Here is a 27790-nt window from a genome sequence, read left to right as displayed (position 1 = left end):
TATATACTTGTGCTGACTGCATTCCTGTTTGCAGGAAAGGCAAAACAATAAGTAGTGTATTAGTTTGCTAGGGCTCTCAGAACAAAGTACCACAGACTGGGCGACTTAAACAACAGAAATTTATTTATTTTACAGTTTTGTAACCTAGAAGTTTGAGATCATGGTGCTGGCAGGGTTGGTTTCTTCTGAGGCCTCTTTCCCTGGTTTCCTGATGGCTGTTTTCTCCCTGCGTCTTCATCTGGTCTTCCCTCTGGGTGTGTCTTTCCTGATCTCCTCCTGTAAGTAATCAGCCATGTTGAATTAGGACCTGCCCAATTAACCTCAATTTAACTTAATTACCTCTTGAAAGACCCTATCTCCAAATCCAGTCACATTCTGAAGTACCGCTGGTTAGGACTTCAACATATGAATTGAGGAGGGACAATAGGATTCGATATACAATGCCTAGTATACATATCTACTTTTGTTAAAAATATCACTGCCTCTTTTAAGGTGGAAGGGTCAAAAATTAATCAACTTGCCACCGAGTGGCTTGCTGCCTTTTTTGGAGAATTATGTCATATAGAGATTTCTATTGGTTTCTGCTGTTGTCAGGTTGAGCGTGTGTAAGTAGTCATAGCTTGATCAACCTTGATAAATGGAATCCCATGCTACTAGGCTTGTTTTTACTCTCCCTCTCTGTCACTTTAGCCACTTCCTTTATGTATGCATTGTGCCATCACTAGGATGGCTAATAACAGAGGTTAGTTGATGTCAAATGGCAGACTCTTTAAGTCTACTCAGCTGTTTAGTGCCTCTTCTGTGATGGATGTTCTCTGGGGTAGGAATGTAAGTATGGTATGTGCCATGCCTGTTAGTTTACATTCATCTGCTTTCCTCTACTCTAAAACTTCTTGTTCCTAATCTTGCTATAGTTACCTTTTCAGGCTTTTGACCAGCTAGCCAGACAATCCACCACTTCGCATGATTCTGTGTATATCCAAACTTTTGGCTACATCACTTTCCACAAAGTAAATGATATGTGTACCAAGCCAAGCTCTGCATCATTGGGAGATGTTCTCTAGCTACTGATTTTAAAGCTACACCCTGAGAAGGCTATCGTGAAGCTGCTGTAAATTTTCAGGTTTCACCCGCATACGTAGCCAACCCACTCATGACTCAAGCTCTGGTTTTATTCTTTTCCGTCACCTGGTACTAAGTGATAATTCATATGTCCATAGGTATAAACTGAGAGAGAGGAGCTGCTACAGAACTGTTGATTGCTACGGGTCCTCTAGGCTAAATATCACGCAGCTTCCTGTGTCCTCTATTCAGGTTTGTGCTCAATCTCAGAGGCACACTTCCGTATTTCAATAGATTGTTATGGGCTCATCTAAATTGATGACTTGTGTCTGACAGAACTGGTCGGGTGAAGGGCAGTTTGGTACGAAAGGTGTCTTGCTATTTGACATTCCATGTTTTGGTGCTCTGTCTCTAAAGGCCCTGGGAGCATACCAAAAGTGATTCAATCACAGGAAACTGTTAAGAATACTACTAGTCATCTTTTGCCACCACTGAGACTTTTAGTAAAATAGGCTTTTCAGATAATCTGGCTCAAGTGGCAGTGCTGCTTATACAACAGCCTGTATCATCTATAGTACACTTTCCTGCTCTTGATGACACTTAAAATAGGCAGCCTTCCGTGTCTTTAGGTATATAGACTTGAGCAGTATTCCCGTGTATGAAATATGCTGTCTCCAGTACATAAAGAAGCCTATCAGCCATTGTGCTTTTTTAAGTACGGTGGTTATTTCAAGGCAAAGTATTTTATATGTTCTAAATGTAGGATGAGGGTAAGAAATACCCTGGATTGAGTGAACTTACAAGCAGACGTTGAGCCAGACACTGGACAGAATTCCATTTATGACCTGACCTCTATATATACCGGCTCTAGGAAGAAAGACATGATGAGGTTTTGTCTCCAGATTTTTTTTTTGCTTTTGTTTTGTTTTTTGACCGGTAAGGGGATCGCAACCCTCAGCACAGTGTGGTCAGGACCACGCTCAGCCAGTGAGCGCACCGGTCATCCCTACATAGGATCCGAACCCACAGACTTGGCGCTACCAGCACTGCAATCTCCCAAGTGAGCCACAGGGCCGGCCCTGTCTCCAGATATTTTTAACCACAACTTTGTGTTCTATTGGCCTTGAAATGTTTGGGTATTCCCCTTTCAGTATACGGTTACCCAAGGAAATGACTTTAAGGTCCTTTGGGAATGGACTGGGGATGGGGATCACAACTGTTAATATTCTCCCTACCTGATCCTTGAGTCCAAATCTCCTTGTTAGGGCTAAATGTTTGCATCACCCCCAAATTCATATGTTGAAATCCTACTCCCCAGTGTGATAGTATGTGGAGATGGGGCCTTTGGAAGGTAATAGGGTTAGATAAGGTTATGTGGATGGAGCCCTAATAATGCTGTTAATGGCCTTATGAAAGAAAGACACGAGATCTCTCTGCCATGTGAGGATACAATGAGAAGACAGACATTTGTAAATCAAATAGAGGCCTCATCAGAACCCAACCATGCTGGCACTGTGATTTTGAAATTCCCAGCCTCCAGAACTATAAGAAATAAATTTCTGTTGCTTAAGCCACCCAGAGTATGGTGTAATGTTATAGAAGCTCAAACTGACTAAGACACTCCTCTTCCACCATTGGCATCTGAATCTGAAATCTGGATCAAATCTGAAAAGCAACTGTGAATTTCAGGGGTGTTACTATCTCAGTCACCTAGACATTGATTTCTGATGCATTTAGATGCATTTTTGATTATTTAGTTGTGTGGTACCCTAGTTGACTGCTCACATATTGTGTAAGTGTGGACACAGATAATATTAATCATTCCCATAACTCTAAAAAACATGTCTCCTGGGCTGCCATATGACCTCACCATACAAATCAAACACAGTTGCCCGTGACTACTGAGTACTGACACATGGCTCTTTTATTTTAGGATCCTATAACAACCATAGTTATCTGTGATTCAAGTTTGTGATAACCTCTCTGACCATCAGGTTGAATGACAGAGAAGAGCTACCGTGGAAGTTTTTGGTGATGCGGGTGTCCCTTTCACGAACACATTCCTTGAAAGTGGTGTTTTCTACAGGTCTTTCTGTTGAATACAATTATATGGTTGGTATTTTGATCTTATATAGCATATTTGCTCCTTTTCGCTCACTTTCCCAAGTCATTTATTCTCTTGCTCTATCAAATGACACAGGATTTCTGGCATTTTGACCTCATTTCATAGTGACCTTCACATCTTCATTGTTTCCATACCATCCTCATAATGAGTTTCCAATATGTCTTGGCATTTTAGCACAAGTGTGTAACCCTATATCTTGAGACTCAGTCTCCATGTGGGGAAATAGCCCAAATCACATGGTCAAGCTATATGAACCTGTTCTACCTGGTTGTTCAAACTAAGGTGTAAGTTGCCAGCCAGTATCAGTTTTGAGACATTTGAGTAAAAGATCATTCAGCTTAGGATCATAATTTGATCCTCCAGCTTTTGTAGTGTCCTAGCATAAAATATTGGGCAGAGTTGAGTGAAACTCTCAAGTACTTGCCCAAATTGCTGCTTTGCTCACAAAAAAATGTCATCATTATTTTAAGCTGCTCAATATTGGGGTAATTTGTTATGCATCCAGATCTTTTTTTTTTTTAAATTATTTATTTATTTATTTATTTATTTATTTTAAATTTTATTTTGTCAATATACATTGTAGCTGATTAATGCTCCCCATCACCAAAACCTCCCTCCCTTCTCCCTCCCCCCCTCCCCCCCAACAATGTCCTTTCTGTTTGCTTGTCGTATCAAGTTCAAGTAATTGTGGTTGTTATATCTTCTTCCCCCCATGCATCCAGATCTTAAGTCAATAAACCCTCTCTAATCCAACCCAATGTTCCCTCCCCCTAGATCAAGAATCATCAAGAGCCCAGTCCCATGCATATCTCCTGGATCCTGTTGGTTCATTCTACAAAGCCTTATATCTACTTTGGCTCTTAGACTCAATATGGCCTCGCTTTGGTAATACTGCAACATTACCCTAGTCACAGGTCTAACAGTCAAAAAGCAAGGTGAGGTAAGATGCTGAGAGGGGCATTTTCTTTGTTAAAAGATGAGCTTTTTTGAAGCTCTTTTTCTCTGATGAGATTAAGTTCTGGGCCTTAATGTCTCATGCAGGAGATGAGAAAGTCTGTGCTGTCAAGAATGCCCTCTTTCATGCTTACCTTTGCCAACAATAATAATAATAATAGTAATAATAATAGTAAAAATATAATAATAATGTGACTAAATCCACTTTGCGAGAGGATAAAGATATATGGCAGAAAAAAAAAATGTAAAGCATGATCCTCTATAGAATGCTGGACAATACAAATTACATTACTGGGACAATTCAAGAAATATTAATAATAAAATTTCATCAATGTTAAATTTTCTGATTTTGATAACTGCAAGAGAATGTTTTAGTCATTAGTAAATATTTAAGACAATATTTAATGATAAAGGAGTTGATGTTTCTAATCAACTTTCAAATGTTTCAGATAAAGTAAAATGTAAACAAATATAAATCAGAGTAAGGTGTGTATGGGAGTTTCTTTTACTGTTCTTGAAACTTTTCTGAAGGTTTGAAATTTTACAAAAATAAAAAGTTATAATATATTTATTTCTCTTTCTGCTATGCAGTCAAAAAAATCCTCAAAAACTTCATAAAAAAATAAAGATATGCAGAATAAACATTTTACATAATTTATTTTGCAGTTGATCCCATCTCCATGGCAAACACTAATTTGCCTCCTGTCAATGTAATAAGAAATTAATAAAATTTCATATTAATGAAATTATAGAGTATGCAATTTTTGTATCTGACTTATATCATACAATTTTTTTGATATTTATTCGTATTTGTGATTTTATTTTATTTTATTTTGTTAGTATTCAATTATTTAGATATACTACGATTTGCTAATCTATTTACCAGTTATAAAAAATTGGATTGTTCTAAACTGGGATCGTTATTAATAATGTTGCCATGAACATTTGTTTTCATGTTTTGTCCAAGCATAGGATGTATTTATCTTAAGTAAATACCTAAAGGCAAGATTTCTAACTCATGAATTAATGTTTATTTAGTTTTAAAATGATATGTTATTGTCCTGTTCTCATCTTAGGGGGGAAAGCATTTAGTCATTAAAATAATGTTGGCTTTAAGTTTTTCATGGATTACAACTGGATGGTAAATTTTATCAAATTATTATTTTTTGCATTTGTGGAGAAAATTATTATATTTTGCATTTTTTACATTATTTTTTTATTTTAAAATGTAAACCAGCCATATATTCTTGAGATAAATCTACTTAGTTCATGAGACATTATATTTGTACTGCTATATTCAATTTGATAATATTTTGTTGAGGATTTTTATATCAATTTTGAAGAGGGATACAGTTCTGTAGTTTTATTTTTTGTAATGTCCTGATCTTTATTTAATATTGGTTAATAATTTTAAGTAACATATTTCTGCTGAAAGGGATAAATGACTGAAACTGCAACTTTTACTGAGCCAAAGCCATAAAAAGAAAAGAAAATTTACAAGATTTTGAGTAGAGAGAATGATAGTATAGGTTCAGAGATTTCCAAATACCGACAAAAATAAGCTCATAATATATCAAGGAAAAACAATGTCATAGGGAGGGCAGCAATTTTGAACTTCTAAAATTGGGCTGTATTAAACTAATCTTTATTAAATTGTAGTTTTCATCTCATTTATAACTGGTTTAAGAAAATATGACTATAAAGTTATTTGAGTTACACAAAAATTCACTCTGACATATACATGAACACATTTGTTTTGGGGAAAAAAATCATTAATTTTATCAATATTTATTAATTTGAATGGGGATATTCTACATATTATGTCAATGTTTTTTGAAAAGTATGTTATGTATTAAGTTGAAAAATAGAATGAATTATAATACTTGTTAAGTAAAATAATTTTGAGTGCAGGTAATCATAAGGATTTTTTAAAAGTAAACATAACATTTTACAATCCAGAATATGCTTAGCCACTCTCTGAAATATAGCTTGCTCAGAATATTAGCATTTACACATTTGCATTTGCAGTTTTCCTTACAAGTTTGCTTCATTAGAGTACATTGGTGCTATGCTATCAGGGTAAAAGCTACCAACAAAATCACAGACAAATAAAGCAATACAAAAACTATATTCACAATGAGTTTTTTCCATGACTCACCCCAACATTTTGTAGAGCAACAATAAGTCTTTTGGATCAGGTGGAAAGAGGGGATGTCACATTCCCTAATGCATTTAAGACAGTAATTGATACCAGTACATATTCACTATGAACATCTTATCTCCTGGAAATAAGTGGAAGGCAGCCAAAATGTACCAGACTGAGAATAAATTGTATCTTGTTTCCTAATACCAAACGAAGGCAATATGCTGCAACTTACAGATACTTTTGATTGCCTCAGCAATTGTGCAATAACTTTTCATCTGAAATATAGAAACTGTTAATGAGTACCATTAAAAAAACATCAGAGATGAATCATAAATACGTTACTTCTCCTTATCCCACACAGACATAAGATCTTATAGCACAAGAGAATTAATAGTTCTCCCAGCAGTGGTCAGATTGTCACTCACTTCTTTTCTACAACCCACAAGTTTATATCACCTCAATATAGCTTATGGCATCATATAATTTGCAGTCACATGTGTCTGGATTTTTCACTTATCATGAGGCTTTTGTTGTTGAGTGTATCAGAACTCATTCCTTTTTAATTTTTGCATAGTATTCCATTAGGTGGATATAGCATAGTTTGTTTACTTTTTGCCAGTGGATAGATAATTTTGTTACTACTTTAAAAAAAATCTATGTATACATCTTACCCTATGGCTTTCTCATATAGTCTGTTAGTTCCTGCTCCTGTTTTTTCATCCATAGAGTACATGCACATTTTATTTAACAACTACTACAGAGATGGAAACCTACATTATTGATGACTCCTTGTTATAACTATAATAATAATGATATAACATAGAATAATGCTTGGTAATCCTACTTAAACAGGGTGGTAAGAAAACGACATTTCAACTTTCATAATTGAGATGAAATCTAATGAATAATTTTTTAAAAAGCCAGGCATATACAAACAAAACAAACAGCTTGCCCTGCAAAATAGGTTTATATATTTAAAGACAAAAAAAGAAAAAAAGAAAAAAGAAAGAAAACCAAAAAGTCAAGTCCTGAGCCTAGTATAATAGAGAGAAATTATTTTGCTAAGTAAATGGGAAGTGATTGAAGTAGTTTAAGCACAGAAGTAACATGATATATGTGTGTGTATGTTTGTTGCATTTACAGGAAAAAAAACATTACTTTTCTGTGGGAAACATGGGTTAGAAAGGACATATGGGGACAGGTAAGACTCTACTACAATAATCCCACAAGGTAATGATGGATGTAGGTTTAGACTAGAATTTTGACAGCAAGGGTGAAGATATGTAAGGCTGAATGAAACCAATAGGATATAGAGGAAAGGTAATTGTGAAGAAGTGATTGCAGAAGGTTCTGAGATTCTAGCTTGATCAACTGGGTAGATGATGGGGTCATGACCTTTGGGGGAAAGACAGGGAAAGGTACAGATGAGACATGGTCAGGAAGAGCAGCTCCATTTTGGACATATTAAGGTGAAGTTGTTGAGGCAGTGGTCAAATAGGAATAGATTGAGGAATGAGAGGAAAAATGATACGGAATTGGTATGAAGGGATAACACTCATGAAAAGAATCCTTGTAAATGGGATTGTAAAAAAAGGATCACCAGTATCGTGGCACAAACCTTGCTCCCCTCTGATGTCACAACCGCAGAAGAGCAAAACCTGAAGTGGAGGGGGGGAGTAGAGAAAGAACCATCACTGAGTCTTCCCAGTGCCAAGGTCTTGAGCCATTTATGGGAAAGAAGATGACTTCAAACTCAGTGAGACATGGATTCTGTACCCAACTGAATTTTTTAAAATGTAAAATGACTTCAAAATGATGGGTTCTCTTTGAAATGTCATTGTGTTTGCAAATCCACAAACATGATATGATATGATCATCACTATCCATTTTTTTTTTTTTTTTAATTTTTTTTTTTGTCTTTTTCATGACTGGCACACAGCCAGTGAGTGCACCGGCCAGTCCTATACAGGATCCAAACCCGCAGCGGGAGCGTCGCTGCGCTCCCAGTGCCGCACTCTCCCGAGTGCGCCACGGGCTCGGCCCTTGAAATGTCATTGTGGACAGGAAAAAAAATAAATACTTAGGAAAGAATTAAACCAAGGAAGTAAAAGTTCTCTATAATAAAAACGATGAAACATTGATGAATGAAATTGAAGAAGATAAAAAATTGAAAAGTATTCCTTGTTCATGGGTTGTAAGACTCAATATCATCAATATGTCCATACTCTCCAAAGCAGTCACAGATTCAGTGCAATCCTTATCAAACTATCAATGATATTCCTCACAAAAATTGGGGTAAAAAAATCTTAAAATTTGTGTGGAACCACAAAAGACCATGTATAGCCAAAGCAATTTTGAACAAAAAGAACAAAGCCAGAGGCATCACACTCCCTGACTTCGAAATGTACTATATTATATAGTAACCAAAACAGCATGTCTTTGGCATAAAAACAGACAAATAGACCAATAGAACAGAATAAAGTTCCCCAGAATCAATCCACCAATTTATTGCCAAGTAATTTTCGACTATGATACCAAGAATATACATTGGGGAAAGGACAGCCTCTTCAACAGTGTTGAGAAAACTGGATATCCACGTGCTGAAGATTGAAACTAGACTCCTATCTCTCACCTTGCACAAATCAACTCAAAATGGATTAAATATTTAAATATTGAAATGTTTATGAAACTATGAAACTATGAAACTACTAGAAGGAAACATAAAGAAAATGTTACATGAAATTGGACTGGGCAATGCTTTTCTAAACAAGACTTCAAAGGCACAGTTAACAAAAGCAAAATAGACAAATAGGATTACATCAAACTAAAAAGCTTCTGCACAGCAAAGGAAACAATCAACAAAGTGAAGAGAAACCTACAGAATATGAGAAATTATTTGTAAGCTCTGTATCTGACAAGGAATGAATGATTATACAGCATAACTTGGAAGACAGAGAAAGCACTTGAAATTTATATCTTGATTATTCAAGGTACCTCAACCAACCAGTTAGCTGTTTTGCCTTTAAGATACTGTATAAATAATTTTGTTTTGTTTTGTTTTCACTGATGATTTTTTGTTATAGCTTCCTTGTTGATTTGGTTTTAGATAGTTTTCCACACAAAAAACCTTGTCATTTCTTACATTTGGGACTAACATTCTTTTAACAAAAATGAAGTTAGTTAATTCTCAAGGAAATATTAGCCTATTCAAATATTTCTGAGAATATAACCCCATAACACCATCAACTTGCATTTAGACGTTTTGATATAGGGCATGGGGAATTGCTCTAATTCTCCAAATTTGTTAAAATGAAAAAGATAAAATTATGATAGGAGTGAAAATGAGCAGAACAAAGGAAACTGTAAGCATGAAGAAAAATTTTATCTCTGACAATATTAGTTTTTTTTTTTTAATCTAAGACTTACTGTGACTGTTAGACTCATATAAGTTTTTTCAACCTCATCTAGTTACATGGATAAATATACTGCCAATATTGTCTGCACTGAATAAAGATAGCTACTATATTATTCAAAGCTACAAGAAAATCACAACTGATTGATAGCCTTCCTCAAATTTACCTACCCCCTTTGAAGCACATAAAAGTTGCAGAATATTGTTATTCTGCAGGGGTATTGTGAAATTTTAAACCTTCAACTATTATTAATTGCATCCATAATATATCAGAAACTATATATTTTCAGGAGCAACCTGTAATCTTGTCAGAAAAACTGCTTTATATGATTTTTCTATTTTAGAGTGGTAGTTATTGATCCAAATGCCATAAACCACTTGAGTTTAAACTTGTTCCTTATTTATCTTCTATAGTTTCTCTTTACCATAGGGGGGGAAAAGTAATTGCATTTGGAATGCTGGGCTGCTGTGAAAACTTTTAACATTAAGTGTAGTGGCACAAATAACTATTCGGATAAAAACGGTTGCTACCTGGCTTACTCACAATACCTTGTGACTTCTTTTTAAATCTATTAAGTACATGTATTTACACCTATCAGTTTTTAATATTAATAATACCACATTTGAATTTAAATAATGTAGATGATTATAGAAGAAATGTGCATAATGACTCGCAGCATCTTCCTTCTAAAAAGCCAGTAACTTGCTATTTTACAGAATAAGTAAAAGTGATGTTTCCATTTATGAGTGAGGACATGCAGTATTTCTCTTTCTGTGCCTGGCTTATTTCACTTAACATGATTTTCTCCAAGCTCATCAACGTTGCCGCAAATGGCAGCATTTCATTGTATTTTTCTGGCTGAATAGTATTCCATTGTATAAATATACCACATTTTCCTTATCTAGTCATCCATTGATGGATGTAAGTGAGAGGGAGGGAGGGAGGGAGGGAGGGAAGGAAGGAAGGAAGGAAGGAAGGAAGGAAGGAAGGAAGGAACAGACCATAATAAAATGTTGAACTTTCAGGAGAGAACAGACCTTATATAGACCTTATATAGTTATTACAGGTGAGAAAGGGGGAGGGGAGGGGGGTTAGGGAGAAATTGGTTAGGGGACAAAAAGAATAATTATGATTTGTAATGATGAACATGCTAATAATATTGATTCAATCATCACGTATTGCACACAAATACTGACAGTGAATTCTGGACCCCATACGTGTGTATAATCAATTATGTTTCAACTAAACAAATGTTTTTTTAAAAGGTGATGTTGCCAATATTAGAAAAAAAACAGAAAGAAAATATCATTCTAGGCCATTGATAAGTTTGTGTTAGTTTTAGAAGTATTTGAATATTTCCAATATTGTAAATATTCAAGTCATTTTTGATTTCCAAAATTATTTGCAGTTGTACTAGGAATGCATTTATTTAATGATTTTTTTCCATAGTCAACAGCAATACCTAAAACCAAGGGGTACACTTTTGCTATTTTCTATAGTATCTAAACATACGTTCTGTATTTTAAAACATACAAACCATTATAAAACTGATACAACTTAATTCACAATTATGATAATAGCTGTATCTTTGATGACTGGAAAATATCTACATATTTGGATTTTAAAAAAGAGTTGGAAAATTTTTAAAAGAAAGTGAAAACTTCAAAACAAGAAAAACCTATTATGAAGTTAAACAAAAGTGAAACCAATTGATAAAGTATATTATATTATGTCAAAATAATTGAAATTAAGGGCTGCATCATAACTTCAGTCTTTCATAGGTTTACAGATTTTCTGAACAATTTCTTATCTTTCTTATCTAAGAAGATAAAAAATTAAGAACAGTTTGCTCTCATAGCAGGGAACAAATTGAAATTCATTTCTTTGATGAGGTCTTGTCTCTGGTGGACAAAATTAGCACTGCTTTCATAAAGTTTATTTTATTTAACTTAACATCCTTGACATATTGTAATTGCTGTTCAGTATCATTTAAGTGGAGAATTGTGTTTTAAGTTATCTATGAATATTTTGGAAAAATATTTTCTTCTCTAATAAAATACATTGTAATGAAAATAACATTAGAATCTTAATTTTTGAATCAGACAAAACCTGACTTGAACTATAAAACTCACAATTTATGGATGTATGATACTAGAAACTATTAGTAATCTCTTGAAACAGACTTGTAACTTATAAATGGAGATACTTATTTTCTAATACAGGAACAATGGAAATCTGCACTCATATATTAATAATATAAAATACAATCATGACTGACTGCATATTGCTACAAATTAAAATATTTATTAGGCTGGATATTTGACACTGAGTATGTACTATGAGCTGGACCAGGAGTTGGCAAACTTTATTGGTTTTTTTTGTAAAGCAAAGATAGTAGGTATTGTATACTAAATACACTGCACTCTGTGGGCTACGTGATCTCTGCTGTAACTACTCAATTCTGCTGCTGTCGTGTGAAAGCATGCATAGATAATGCATAAATCAATGTGTGTGACTTTGTTCTAATAATACTTTTTTAAAAAAACAAATGGGAGGCTGAATTTGGTCTATGGACTATAGTTTCCCAAACCATGATCTTAAACGTATTAATTCATTTATTTTTACATTTTTACAAGAATATTTTTTTATTATAAGTAGTATTTTTTTTTACAAAGCCCTGAATTATAACACCCGGTTAGAAGTGGCATAATAATAACTAACTTACCATTAACTCATTAACTTGGTATGTATCACACAGTTTAACCCAAATGTCATAAACATCAATTTTAACTCAACACGTACCTATGCAAATGATGTCATTATTACGTCCGCTTTACAAATGAAGAAATGGAGATAGCAGGTGCCACTACAGCCTTAGACTCACTTATCCCACATACAAATACCTGCATAGAAGGATATATGGGCTCCTTTGTCACTTCTGATACATGTGCTCGGTGCTGGCACAGTACATACTGTAACTGTTAAGGTCTCAGTATAAAGTTTCTCCACATCGACTACCTTATGACACAAGAGAAAAGTACAATAAAGATGATTGTGTAAGGGGCAGAATTGGGTTTCAGTTTAATGGTTGATTTTTCAAAAGGATGGTGGGGAAAGGGTATTTCTCATGTTTTGTACGAGAACAAGGCAAGGAAACTGTTTTTAAACCTTGTGTTTTGATGGAGTGTAGAACATAATTACAGAAATAAAATAATTCTTGGATCAGCTTTCATTATGACCATGTGAGGAGCTCTACTGAATAGCTCCCCAATGGAACTGGTGAAAATTCCAAAGAAAATAACAATTTAAAGCTTCTGGATATGGTCCAAAGGGCAAACAGTATGTAAAGAAATAACTATTCAAGACCATCTAAAAAGTGATTTTTGAACCAAGAGCACTTTTTCCATCTACCCTCCCTGCTCGTGCAGGAGACGACACACTCTAACCTGCTGCAGCCAAGAACACAGATTCCACTCGCTCATCCTCCAGCCACCAGGCTTTGGTCCCAGGAGAAACAGGGCTGCATCATTTCATATCCTGCCCGCAGATCCCAGTCACTGAGGCCAAGTCCTAGGGGGGTGTGGTGGGGAGATGAAGACTCTTTTCATCTCCCCAGCCCCCGTGCATGAATCAGAGGCTCTTCTTTAATGTGGTGCACAGGTAATTCCTCAGCCCTATAGCCCCTGGCTTGTGAGACAGCAGTTCCACAACTGGAGGGACAAGCCAAGAGGACTTCAGGGAAATTTCTGGGGATTCAAAAGGGATTCAAAGTACAATAACTGAAATTAAAGATTAACTCGAGGAGAAGCTCAATAGTAGATATAACTGGCAGGAGAGAGAATTAGCGGACTTGAAGAAAAAAAAAGCCACAAAAAACATATATTCAGGAAGTTCAACAAACTCCAAGTAGGTAAAAATCAAAGACCCATAAGTGAACACATCGAGGTTAAAATACTGAAAGCCAGAGAAAGACTAGGAGAAAGTCTTGACAAGCAGTCAAGAGAAAAATATATACATGACTTAAAAAGGAAGGTCAGAAAGATTAAAGGCCTAAGACCCAAATTTCAGTTTGGCACTTACAGTGAATATGAAAGAAAAACCAAGAATAGTACAAAAGTCACAAAATACTTGTCTTACTGACTCTACCCTGTCTGTAGCAGGGTTGTCATTTATTCACTCCTGAATATCAAATATAAAAGTTAATATTCTTGGTAATCAACTACTTCATCAATGAAGTATATGCTTTTGATTTTCTCTCTGTTCCCCAGCTATTTGTCAATTATAAGGAGAAATGAGTTGCACGTATACCCTGGAAGACGCTTACCTTCGAAGCTTGTAACACTTTCTTTTTTTTTTTTTTTTGTTATGGATATCATATTATTTTATTTATTTTTTAAATTTTTTTAAAAATTTTATTTTCTCGATATACATTGTGGCTGATTATTGCTCCCCATCACCAAAACCTCCCTCCCTTCTCCCTCCCCCCCTCCCCCCCAACAATGTCCTTTCTGTTTGCTTGTCGTATCAACTTCAAGTAATTGTGGTTGTTATATCTTCTCCCCCCCCCCCCGGGTTTTGTGTGAGTGTGTGTGTGTGTGTGTGTGTGTGTGTGTGTGTGTGTGTGTGTGTGTGTGAATTTATATATTAATTTTTAGCTCCCACCAATAAGTGAGAACATGTGGTATTTCTCTTTCTGTGCCTGACTTGTTTCACTTAATATAATTCTCTCCAGGTCCATCCATGTTGTTGCAAATGGCAGTATTTCATTCGTTTTTATAGCTGAGTAGTATTCCATTGTGTAGATGTACCACATTTTCCGTATCCACTCATCTGATGATGGACATTTGGGCTGGTTCCAACTCTTGGCTATTGTAAAGAGTGCTGCGATGAACATTGGGGAACAGCTATACCTTCGACTTGATGATTTGTAACACTTTCATTAAGAACATCTTTGCAGGGCCGGCCCCGTGGCGACTCACTAGGGAGAGTGCGGTGCTGGTGGTGCCGAGGCCACGGGTTCGGATCCTATATAGGGATGGCAGGTGCGCTCACTGGCTGAGCGTGGTGTGGACCACACCGGGCCAAGGGTTGTGATCCCCTTACCAGTCAAAAAAGAAAAAAAAAAAAAAAAAGAATGTCTTTGCTTTTATTGTCACTATGCCAGCATAACATTGGCTTGCTTATTTTAGGGAACGTGGTGCTTCCAATTTATCTTCGCCAATGTGGCTTTAACCTCTGGATAAGAATAGAATGAAAGTATCTGAGAAGTGTTATGGGGAAAAGGCTGAGAGAACTTGACACAGACAATCTGCTCTTCTTTATTAGAGGGGCCACCTTTGGGACTACTGCTAGCAGAACAAAGCTTGGATTGCCAATTGAGTGAGTAGTTTTGGAAACTTTTGGTGATTTCCTTAAATATTACATCTTTTACATTACCAAAATTCCAATGTTTCTCATAGATCTCCTGACTTCCCTTTACGTTGTATTTGGAAAGAACTGTTAGCACTTGCATAGCTTCCCCCTCTCCAACATTTAAACATCTGTCTGGGTCGCAGAGCTGTTGGACATTTCGGGTCACCCTTTGCCTTGCAGCAACTCTCTCCATTAAAAAGAAAAAAAGAAAGATTGTGTGCCTAAGACATAAAGGAATGACTTTATGAAATATTTGAATGAAAGTAGACCCCCCTAGCTCTCCATAGCTAACAATACTACAGCACTTATGGTTAAAAATTATCAGTGCAGAAATAGCAGGGAATCTGTGGTTTGTTAAATGATTCAAAAGGCAAGTGCATTATGCCTAACTATGCCATTTTGATTGAGTTAGAGATTATATGATCACAGAAACTAGTGAAGGACAGGAATGGTAAGCATTTCAGAAAAGTGGGAAAGTGTTGTTATAAGAAAGACAATTCATTATTAAAGAGGAAATTGAGAGGTGCAGAAGTTTTGAGCAATGGCGATATGCAAGATGCAACACGAGTGTAGAACGAAGTTATCATAGGGGTTAAGGATTTTGTAACACCATAAATCAAAGGAAAGGCATACTCAGCATGGAGATATGTATGCTATCACTGCATGACACAGATTAGAACTAAAGAATGAAAAAGATGCTTTTAAAGAATTTTAGGAAAGTGGAAGAATTTCATGGAATTCTTTAGATGATTGACAAGTAAGGCAAGAGTTTAACAAAATCAGATGTCCTAATCTCTTGAACAAGAAGTTCTCTTGCATTTACCATAATCCTCAGATAAGAAATGAAATTAAACTTCTCTACAAAGGTAATATTTTATTCCCTTTACACTAACATGAATCTCCTTCTTCTGACAGGGACCTGCTTCTCAGGGGCTCTTAATGTCACTTGTCACTTAACAGAGCTTGTGTTTCTTTGTTGGCTGAAAGTCATGTTCAGTTTTCTCAACCACTTTATTAATAATCTGTGTGTATCTCAAGAGACAAATCCACATCCCTGCTTTAAAAAAAAAAAAAGGCTAATGGCTTTTACATCAATTGCAAAAGCAAGTCATTTAGGAGACAAAAAGCTATTGGATTGTTTCAGCCAATTTAAAATAAATCGAAATGCCTTTATATGAAACCCTGGCTGAATATGCTTTCAAAGATTAAGGTGCTTTGGCATTAAGTAAGGTGTTTGAAGAAATGCCAACCTACCCTCTGATTTTTAGCTATCAGTTAAATTTCTAAGTTTCTTTTTTTTTCCTTTTAAACTTATGATTCCATGATTCATAATTCTGCATGGTTTTCCTTACTTTCTTTACTTTGTCAAAATATTTTTTACTAGGTAAAATCAGTAATTGAAAATGTAACTATACTCAACTCATTATATAACAAATATATATGTATATTTTGCAATATATAAGATTCAGGGGGTTTGGTAATTATATGAATATCTTTATTTGTGAGATACCAATTTAAATAAAGTATTGAAACACCCTTAATTTTTCTTCAAAGTTGTACTATATGTTTTTCTATCTGACAATCATTGATTACATTTTGGAATGTTCTGAAAAGCAGAAGGCACATAGATTTTACCTGAGGAGTAAAGACTCTAATTGTTTTTGTTTGTTTTGAAATACTGAAATTATGAACAGTTTACTTGGCATTAATTTGAACTTAGAATAACTCACAGTCTTAGAGAGGATAAAAATTTAGTGAAGATTATAATGGTGATATTAACAGTTACAACAGTCAGTCACAACACTGACTCATTGAACTACGTGTCAGGAATTACGCCAAGTACTTTGTATGCATAAGTCTAATCTGATACTCTCATCAACTCTATGCTCTAGATATTACCCCATCTTTCTGTTCAGAAAACTGAGCCTACTAAAGGTGAAGCCACATATCCAAGATTTCTCAAGAAAATTAGGAGGCCTAAAATCCAAGCTCAATGATCACACTTATAGTTCTTGCTCTTAACAATTATACTACTTCCTAGTAAAAGAATAATAATGCAGTCCTATGCTGGAATATTAAAAAAGGTCCATGTCCACTACAGTTACACATTTAAGACCCTGTGGTTTATGTCCTAGCTACTTTTGATTACTATGTGATTTGATCATCAATTTGATTCTACAGAGATTGTTTTCCTCTGTAATTCATGCTTATTGGCATGTCTGTAGTTGATAAAAAAATTTTATATTTTGTCAAGAATGAATTTGCTAATTTTCTTGAAACTATCATTCAAAAGATAGTTTCCATATAGTTTTAATATTCATTCATTAAATGAAACCAGGCAGATACCTGAGTATTTTTTTCCTTAAATATATATATATATATTCATAAAAAAGCATTATAAAGTTCATTCAGAAAATATTGATTTTATCCACAAATAATTACTACTAAAAAGTGTCCTAAAATCATCATAATGTAGTTATTGTTTTTAATGCAAGCCTGGAGTTATTTGTTGGTTGTTTGCTTATTGTAAACTTTTAAAACAGATATCCAGATTTCTCTTTTCTTCTTATCCTTTTCTTCTTTGAAATGGAAAATAATAATTGAGTTTAAGTTTGAGTAGATAAGTGTTTTTAAATCTTTCTCTATTTAACAGTTAAGACCTGTAGAGCTAGGGCTGGGTCTGGAGCTCACAGACCCCTCAAACCTGTTGTCCAGACTAGGTCACAAACCCTTCACACACAGGTCTATGAGCTAGATAACCAGAAAAAAGGTCCTTGGAGCTGTAGGTGAAGAAAGTGTAATCTTTATTTCCTAGACATGCACGTCTAGGAGCTAGGCAATAAAAAAAGAAACTCAAAACTCAATTGTTACCAGCAAAGTCCAAAGAAAAACTGAGCAGCTGCCTGCAAAGTAAACATGCTCTATTTTTAGATGCAAGCTCTCTGCTGGCCAGCAGTTCAGGGCCACTGTTCCACACTAAGGCAATAGCAACAAAACTAAAAAGATACATTGGCATGCACCTGCACTAACTCTACCCCCCCACACAATTTGTTTACAAAGAATATGCTGCACCACACACAACTGGACCTGAGGTGAGGGAGCCTGATTAAACTATTCTACTTTCCCAACAAGACCTTTAAAAACTTCTGAATACTTTCTTTTTTCATTAAGAAGTTATATATAATAATAAAAAATTTGGAAAATGTCAAACTAAACAATTTCTCATCCTATCCTTTTTTTTTTTTTTGGTTTTCAGAAGCCTGACAAATAAATCTTTGGAAATAACTTTTTTCAATTTCATTTCAAGCTTACATGTCTTCATCTATTTTTAAACTTTTCTATTGCTGACAGATTACCACCATAAATAACTCTTCTTTATTACCTTACAGTTTCTGTGGTAAGAAGTCTAAGCACAGCTTAGCTGGGACCTCTGTTTAGCATCTCATAAAGCTGCAGTCAAGGTGTCAGCATGGCTGCACTCTCATCTGGAGGCTCCACTAGGAAAGAATCCACTGAATCACTCAGGTTACCAGCAGAACTCATTTCCTTGCAGCTGCATGAGCGAGGGGCCCAGCTTCTTGCAGGCTGGAGGCTGAAGACCTGCCTTAACTGCTAGAGGCTGCCCGCAGCTCCTTGCCACCTGGGCTTTCTCAACACGGCCACTTCCTTCATCAAGTCAGCAAGGAGAGCCTCTAAAGCAAGTTTGTTGGCAGGATGGAGTCTTCCATAATATAATGTAATCACAGAAGTACCATCCCATCATCTTTGCAATATTCTGTGGGTTAGAAGCAAATCACAGGTCCTGTGGCTATAATGGTGTGAACATTGGGAGGCAGAGATCATGGGTGGCTGCCTTAGAGTCTCTGTCCATTAAATTATGCACAAATAAATAGACCTTCCAAAGGTTTCTAAAATATAGGCTGCCAGATAATTAAGACACAATAGAATTTGTTTAGTGCCCAGGATGTGAAAACAGTCATACCTATGTGATGCTAAAGTAGATGGAAGACATAATTTCAAATACTAGCCTTGAACACCAGTGTTTAACCACAATCATTCTATGTAAATTTATCTATTATTGGCATAACAATAAAGTACACACTTTTGTGGCTTGACTTGTAAAATACATGTAGTGTAATTTTAAAACTATACTTGTGGTTTGGGAGCACGTATCTAATAAAATCCCTAGCAGTGATAATTTGTGAATAAATAAATCAATGATTGACTGAATACATTAATTTAAATAATTGATCTTAGGGTGTACAGGCACAAATATCCACACTCTTCCCTGACACGCACACAACTTAACAGATGATTTGTGGATTTTCATAATTATTTAAACAGGTTCTAAAAAAACCCAAATTTGGATTTCCTAATGCTACAAAACCTGTCCACTTTTGATTATTTCTTAAACTTGCATCCTAAAAAGAAAAAAGCTTACAAAAATTTTGGTCTAAAATATTACATTAAAATGTGATAAAGAAGGGAAAAAAAATTAAAAGGAAAAAAATGACAAAATAGAAGGGCAAGCAATACCTACTGAAGATCTGTCATAATGAAAAGATAAAAGAGCCAAAGTCCTTTCTCTATTGCTGTCTGAGAGACGGCTTAGGGGATTAAGGTGATTCTTGAAAGAATAAAAGCATAAACCGAAAACAGCACCAGAGAAACATGCTAAAGAAAATAAAGAAGTGTTATAAAGAAATACTTCTCTTAATTCTCATGGAAGACCATTTATTTCTCATTAAAATTCTTAAAGCTTTACAATTTTATATCAAGGGAATAATTTTAAGAGTAATCTCTGCATCTGGATTATTTCAGTAAACAACATTTTAAATTATTTTAATTTAAAAAAAAGTGATACTCTAAGTTTAACCAAAATATTATATTATGTCTAGGAAAGGATATTTCAAAACTTTTTCAATCTTAATTAAGATTTATGGCACATCAATTCTTTTGGTTTTCCTGGATATAATAATCTCAAGTAGTAGTTAGGCTAAAAAATATTTTCTTATCAAATGTCATACTATACATCATATAGCTTCAGTGAGAGTAATTTAGGCTATGTCTACATGTACTATTGCACTTTCAATCAAAACCAGTACAGTCAATTATTGTTATTCACAGTTGTTATATTGTGTGAAGTTACCACAAATTCTGAATAAGCAAATACTGAACCACTTCTAGGGAAAATACAGGGTGAGGCTTCTGTGAGCCCCTGGTCACAATATTTTCATCAACTTATTAATACATAACCTTATTTTGTGTGTGTTTCTGTTTAAAGATATCTATATTTAAAGACATATGTATTTTCTCTGTGAGGTACGTCACAGTCCTCTTCTGCTCAAAACACTAAACAGCCCTTCAGCGCTATGCTCAGGTAAAATCACTAACACAAAACACAAAAATGTGACAAAATTGACACTAACTGTACCATGAAAAGACATTTCTTAAAGCATAAAAACTAAAATTAAAAGGGCAAAGTGTCACTTGGTTGGACTTAACTGGTAATGTGAGCATAGGAAGACTAAAATTGTTTTCACTCTAAGCATTTCCTTGAATGACCACAAAAGTCACATGAGTATTGATTTGGGGGTTAAAAGTAAATTTTAGCCAGGGGGTGAATTCACACATTTGGAGTCCATGCATATTGAATCAACCACAATATGCATGGTGACCCTCAAATGCGTAATGAGAATCAACCATGGCTCTGATCTAATTTTGTCATCTTTTCCTCCCAGGTCTGTAGAGAGTACTATAAGAAATCATCTGTTAAGGTTTATTATCCCACTGATAAATGTTACATTTAATATATAAACAGGGGCAAAATAAGTATAATTGTTGTTCTCCTATAAAAAACTAAAAATAAAATCTAAGTAAATCGTTTTTGATTTCAAGTATATGCAACACTGGAAAGCTTTTATTTTCAACTTTGTCCTGTTATGGAAAGGGATTATATTAGTGTTTAGATCTCTCACATAGTATATTAATCATCCAGCCATTGGTATATAAAAGAGTTACTGAAATGTAATGGCTTTAAATATTATCTTAGAGTCTTCGTGGAGTGTCATAGTTGGATGATTCTGGTGCAAGATATTTAATGAGTCATCTGAAGTCATCGGAAGGCTCGAATGGGACTGGAGGATTACCTTCCACTCACTCAGTTGGCTGGTAGCTAGAGGCCTTGGTTCCTCTCGAGGTCTTGGTAGGGAACCTCAGTTCTTCAGCATGCTAATAAGTAGAATGTATGTCAGATTAGGTAGTAATAGGTTACACTTACAAAATTAAAACTGAAAGGTGGAAAAGATACTGTTGAGATGGGTGAAATTTTAAATAAATTATTGGACAAGACCTCAGTGTGACTATCTAAGGAAATACCGTTACAAGAAGAAGAAAGGTGTTGAAGTATAAAGATTCCTGACATGTGAAATGTTAAGGTAACATCAAAGAGACTGGCTGGAATACAGTGAGCAAGAGAGAGAAAAGGAGGAAATGAAGTCAGAACTGAATGCTCACCTTATAGCTTAGGCCACTGTAAGGACTGCTTTTCTTTTTTCTTTTTCTTATTTTTTTTTTCTGAATAAGAAGAGAAGCCATTGGAGGGGCATTGGGGTGGGAAAGCAATAGTAGCTAACCTGTAGACTTAATATAATTCCAATTAAAGCCCCAGTATGTTTTTGTTGAACTTGACAAAGAGATTTTTAAATATATTATGAAAAAGAAGGGGGGGGGTAAATAGCAGTGCATAAATTTGTGCCATGCCTAACATTAATAATGATTTTGAAAGTATAATAAATTAAAGCAGCAAAGTAATACTGGATGATATATAACTAAGCATAACAGAACAAGTAATAGATGTATCTGAGAAAGGAGGTTTTGGGTCGTCTTTTATTAGAAAGGTGTGGATTTTTATTATTGGCCTTTAAAATGTGCACCTATTTTTATGCACTACTATTATACCATGTTTTCTTACAAATACAATAAAATGTTGACACTGAATAAAATACTTGATCATATGTTTGAATAAATTTCAGTGAATACCTGGGTTATCTCTCAAATAGCATTTCTCATACTTACATCTTGATATGCTTGAGTCAGAGGAAAAGAGATGAGATGGTACATAGGAATCTAGAAATTGCAACTAATCTAGTATACCCATTGAAATAAATCTCTCTCTTTGAATATTGTAAAGAAATCATTAAATGCTTGCTTTATTCTGTCATTTGCAATTCTAAACAATACTCTTTTGTATTTCAGTTTTTATGGTCTGTTTACATTTATATTTATATGTCATAAAAGATATGAGTTCGTTCTCATAAGTTTGGTGATGGCAGGAGGAGATGGAACTGATGAAAAGTATTTAAAATATATTATAATATATGTGTTCATTGTTCAATAACTACTATAGTTTATTAATCTAAATCATAACCATACTATAGTGGCTTGCATCTATTAGAACCCTTACTTTATGCCAGGAACAACACTACACACACACACACACACACACACACACACACACACACACACACACACACACCCACTAATACCACAGTATTTGTCTGTTTCTGTTGCTCATAACAGAAATACCTGAAACTGGGTAATTTGTAAAAACAATATTTATTGCTTACAGGTTTTGAGAATGGAAAGCTCAAAGTCTAAGGAACATATCTGATGAGGGCCTTGTTCCTGGTGGTGACTCCAGCAACTCAGGGTGTCACACGGTGGAATGGCAGAAGCAGAGCAAGAGAGACTGATCTCCTCACTGGCTCTCCTTTTAAAGACCTCAGAACCACACTCAGGACCACCACTAAACCATCAATGGATTAATCCATTTACTAGGGCATGGTCCTCACAATCTAATCACCTCTTCAAGGCCCCACCTTTCAATTACCATAACAGGATTTTCCACCCTCTCAACACTGTCAGTGGGGATTAAGCTTCTAATACACAAAACTTGGGGACACAATTCAATCCATATTATATACACACACACACACATATATATACATGTCATCTCTTTTATTCTTGTAAAACATGCACAGTCTGGCTTATTAAATATATGACATGTTAAAAACAAAGCCTTTATCTCTCATAAAATGTTGTGATAATGTACTCATATTAGGGAATGATTAAAATGTTAGCCATTTCTTAATATATTTATATATTATAAAACTGGTAAATAGTCTTTGCACCTGTTACCAGTAATTTGCAATTATCCATTGCCTGAAAGACTGCAATATGTTTCATAAGCCAAAAAGTAAAGCTTGTTATCAAAAGAGAACACAATATAAAATGCAAGTTGTCAATTCTTTGAGCAGCCATCTGGCTTAGAACTATTTTCCTGCAACTGAATATAAAAGATATGAAACTGAGATAAATTGTCCGTTCAGGTTTATAGCATATTATTATGTCTTTAAACAGTGGGGGAAATGCATAAAAATATTAAATCCACCTATTACATAGAAGATTTTTTAAATAACATACAACACATTTAAAGTTGTTATTAGCAAAACCTTATAAAATCTTTGTTTGAATACACTTACTTAGACTATAGACACACTCTTATAATTAACAAGTTATTTTTGCAAATTACCTGCATATTTGTAGAAAGCCAAATGTTCAATTGCTCAGAAGTGGGTATTACAATATAAGCACTGAAAATTACATGTACTGCCAGAAGAATGGCATTTTTAAAATGGCATAATTTGTGTGGAAGAGGCAACAAGGGTGACTGGGTAATTGACATCTGATTTAACCTTATTTCACTTTCTTTCTTTTTTCTGTCAGAGGGTGGCAATATTAGTAGTTATGTCATAGGGTTTGCATAGGAATTGAATTAAATAATCAGTTTAAAGCAAAATGAACACAAAATTAATATTAAAAGTACACAGCAAATATTCAACAAATATATTAAAATGAGAAGAAAGAATAATGAATGAGTGATTACAGAATTTCCTGTTGATGAGATAAATGTCTTTGCATTTGCAATAAATATGTTTTGAATGAGCCATTTTAATTCATTTTTTAATGCAGAAGTTACCTAAAAAAAAAAAAGTGTGTGTGTGTGTGTGTGTGTGTGTGTGTGTATGCGTATATATATGATGTTCTGGAAATCACTTGGTTAATGTAAATAAATATAAATAATTCAATCCAGTGAATAAAATTAAACTATTAATTATAATTTTGTGGCTTCACATTGCACTATCTTTAACCCTTCTGCACAGAGTGATAAAACTAGGCCAGAGCTGTGAACATCAATTGCATTTAAGGTGGGAGGGGGAAGATATTGACAAGTAGAGATATGAAGTTCACTTTTAAGGGGACTTTTATCAATCTGGTGCAGGAAGATAGGAATAGACAAGTGTTGTAGTTGGAATGAATGTTCCTCCAAAACTCATCCTGAAACCTGATCCCCAATTGTAATTGTGTTAACAGGGTGGGAAATCCAACTATGGTATTAGATAGGCGTGGCCTTTGAGAGGTGGTTGGATAGTGAGGGCTCTGCTCTCATGAATGGATTTCTCCATTCATGAATTAATGATAAATGGGTTATCACTGGAGTGTCAGCAGTGGCTTTGTAAGGCGAAGAAGCATATGGAGATGCCTCTGTGCCCCCTCACCATGTAATATTTTGCACTGCCACAGGCTTCCACAGAGAGTCCCCACCAAGAAAAAACTCTCACCAGGTGCACCTCCTTGACCTTGCCCTTTCCAGCCTCCCAAACTGTAAGAAATACATTTCTTTTCTTTATAAATTACCCAGTTTCAGGTATGCTGTTATAAGTGAAAGAAAACAGACTAATGTTAACAGGTAAGCACTTCTCTTTCTCACGGATCCAAATTATTGAGAAAGGCAATATTATTTGCATTTCCAGCCATGTCCCAGGCATAAAAATGATGGATGGATGTATGGATAGATAGATAGATAGATGCATAGATGATAGATGGGTGAATAGATGGACTAAATTCACTTCTCAGCACACTCTCAAGTTCTCATCAAAGATAGTAAAACATTTTATAATCTAAATTTATGAATCACAGGAACAGTTTTTATTTACTGACAATTCTCGATATTTGAAAGCATCGTCTGTGGTTGTCTCTTCCTATCTTTTCTCACATTCTCCTCATTTGACCCCCATTCTTTGTGGTCTTCTTCCAATATATCTGGCGAGGTCATCTTAGGTTTGTTTGGGGATCCTGTATTCCACTCTCTCTCTCTTCTTTCTCTTCCCTTCTTATAAAGGAAAGCCATATTTTTCAATGTGTTGATAATAATTCACATGTAAATAATTCCAAAATCTACATCTCTGTTCAAACTTCTTTTCTGAATTCCAAAGCTACATATTCAGCTGTTTACTTTCTTCTCCACTTATAAGTGTTGTCATATTAAACGGGCCTAAAATAGAACACAGAAATTTTCCCATCGAATAACTAGTAACACTCCAGGGTACACAATCTTGGTAAAGGAGTCATCTTATCACTAACCGTGTAGGAGTTATTACTTATTCTTCTGACTCCTTCATTTTTGTTTATCAGCCATTCTAGCTTCCAAATGTCTATTGTCCATTTACATTTCCATATTCCACCTGATATCACCATAACCTGAAGTAAATGACGTCTCTGATCAGTCTGATAGTTTCCTAGTAGTTCAGGAACATTCACTTTTTTTTATGTATAAAAAGCATTCTTCATATCCTGGGGTTATTGAATCATAAATGTTACTCTCAAAACAAACAAGCAAACAAAAATAAAAAATGCAATAGCTTACTACTGCACTTGGAAATTACCAAAATCTCTTACATAGTCCACAGAAGCACTGCTTCAATACATTCACTTTGGTGTCCTGAAAATCAGCACTGTAAACAGCCACTTTTATGATATACAAATACCCTAATGTGTAAAAAACATGGCCCAACTCATCATATCACTGTTTTCCACACATATACTTCCAAATGACTTATGCCCTTTTCTGCATTTTTTTTTCCATTTCTTCTCCAAGAAATCATTTTTAAAACCCATCTTGATTCACTTAATAAATGTATACTTATCCTTGATAACTCACCTCAAGTATCATTGTCTTTCAAAGCAAAACTTTATGGAAGAGTTGTCTATACTCACTGCATCCCCCATTTTACCCCCAATTCTCTCTAGAACGCTTGCCAATCAGGTCACTGTCTTCAACACTCCACTTCAGCCACCCTTTTCAGAGTCACGGACAACTTACATAGTGTCTATCGAGGAAGTGACATCTGTAACTACATCTAGGGTATTAGCTCCACTGCTTAGAGGATAGCAAAGTGTGTAAGGGCACCCACCGCCAGGAGCAACAGTCCCAGATGCCAACCCACTGCATGGTTTGCAGGTGTCAGAGTCACCAAGAAAGACACGGCTCACACAGGCAGTGGATAGAATAGTGCTTTTTATCACAAAGAGACAGAGCAAGATCACCTTAACCGTGAGCATGGGTTCCTGTACCCAGCAGGTCTTGCCCTATAGCCTACCCAGGAAGAAGGTGTCCTCTTGCAGTGCAAGAGAACGATCCTGTTCCCTCTATACTGGGTACAGATGGAGCAGTGAAGTTGGCCAAGTTCCACATGATGCACACCCTCAAGCAGAACAAAGAAGTACACATCAAACCTGGAACAGGGAAAGATATTCAGAAACAAGGTGATATGCTCAGCGCAGGCTGTGAGGGTGCTTTATCTACACGTAAGGAAATATTCCAGGTCCAAGGTACACTCTCACGAGACGACGCAAGTGTCAGCAGGCTGCCAAGGCACATGAGTGCCCCCCCAAGAATATCAAGAATCAAAACTTGATGAAAATTTTTTCACCTTTCTTAATTTCTCAGTAGCGTTTGGCAAACTTGATTGTTCCCACGGTAATATTCTGTTTTTCACTCTGTATCTGAGACAATATTTTCAACTCAATTAGTGTAGATTTACTTCCAGAAAGTTGTCTGCTCTAGCCCATCTATCTGAAATAGTACCTTGTCATTTTTTTCTAGTCCCTTTATCTTATTTTGTTGTCCACCAAAATTTTATCATTGCATAAATATATATGTATATCTATCTGTTATATATATATTTTTGTAATCTATCTTCCTAAATAGAATATGGACTCATGAGAAATGAAACTTCGTTTTTATTTTTGGTTTTGTCTGTTTGTGTGTATGTGTGTGTGTGTGTGATTAAAAAACTTTTAGTTTTAGTATAGTTTTGCATTTACACAAAAACTGCAAAGATAGTAAAGAATGGTCCCATATACCCCACACCTAGTTTTCACTTTTATTAACATTTTACATTATTGTGATATACTGCTTCAATTAATGAATTCATATTGATACATTATCATTAAATAAAGTCTGTACTCTATCCAGATTTCCTTAATCTTCACAAATACGATTATTCTGTTCCAGAATCCCATACAGGATATCATATAACATTTGGTAATTATGTCTCTTTAAGCGCTTCTTGACTGGCACATTTCTCAAACTTTCCTTGTTTTGAAGACAGTTTCGAGTACTAGTCAGCTATTTTGTACAAAGTCCTTCAACTGGTGTTTGTCTTGATGTTTTTTTTCTCATGATCAGACTGGAGTTATGTGTGTTGGGGAGGAAGACCACAGCAGTAAAGTGACATTCTCATCACACCGTATCAAGGGTACATTCTTTAAACT

This window comes from Cynocephalus volans, chromosome 8 (assembly GCF_027409185.1).
Source record: "Cynocephalus volans isolate mCynVol1 chromosome 8, mCynVol1.pri, whole genome shotgun sequence".
Taxonomy (NCBI): domain Eukaryota; kingdom Metazoa; phylum Chordata; class Mammalia; order Dermoptera; family Cynocephalidae; genus Cynocephalus; species Cynocephalus volans.
This window is presented reverse-complemented; position numbering follows the sequence as displayed.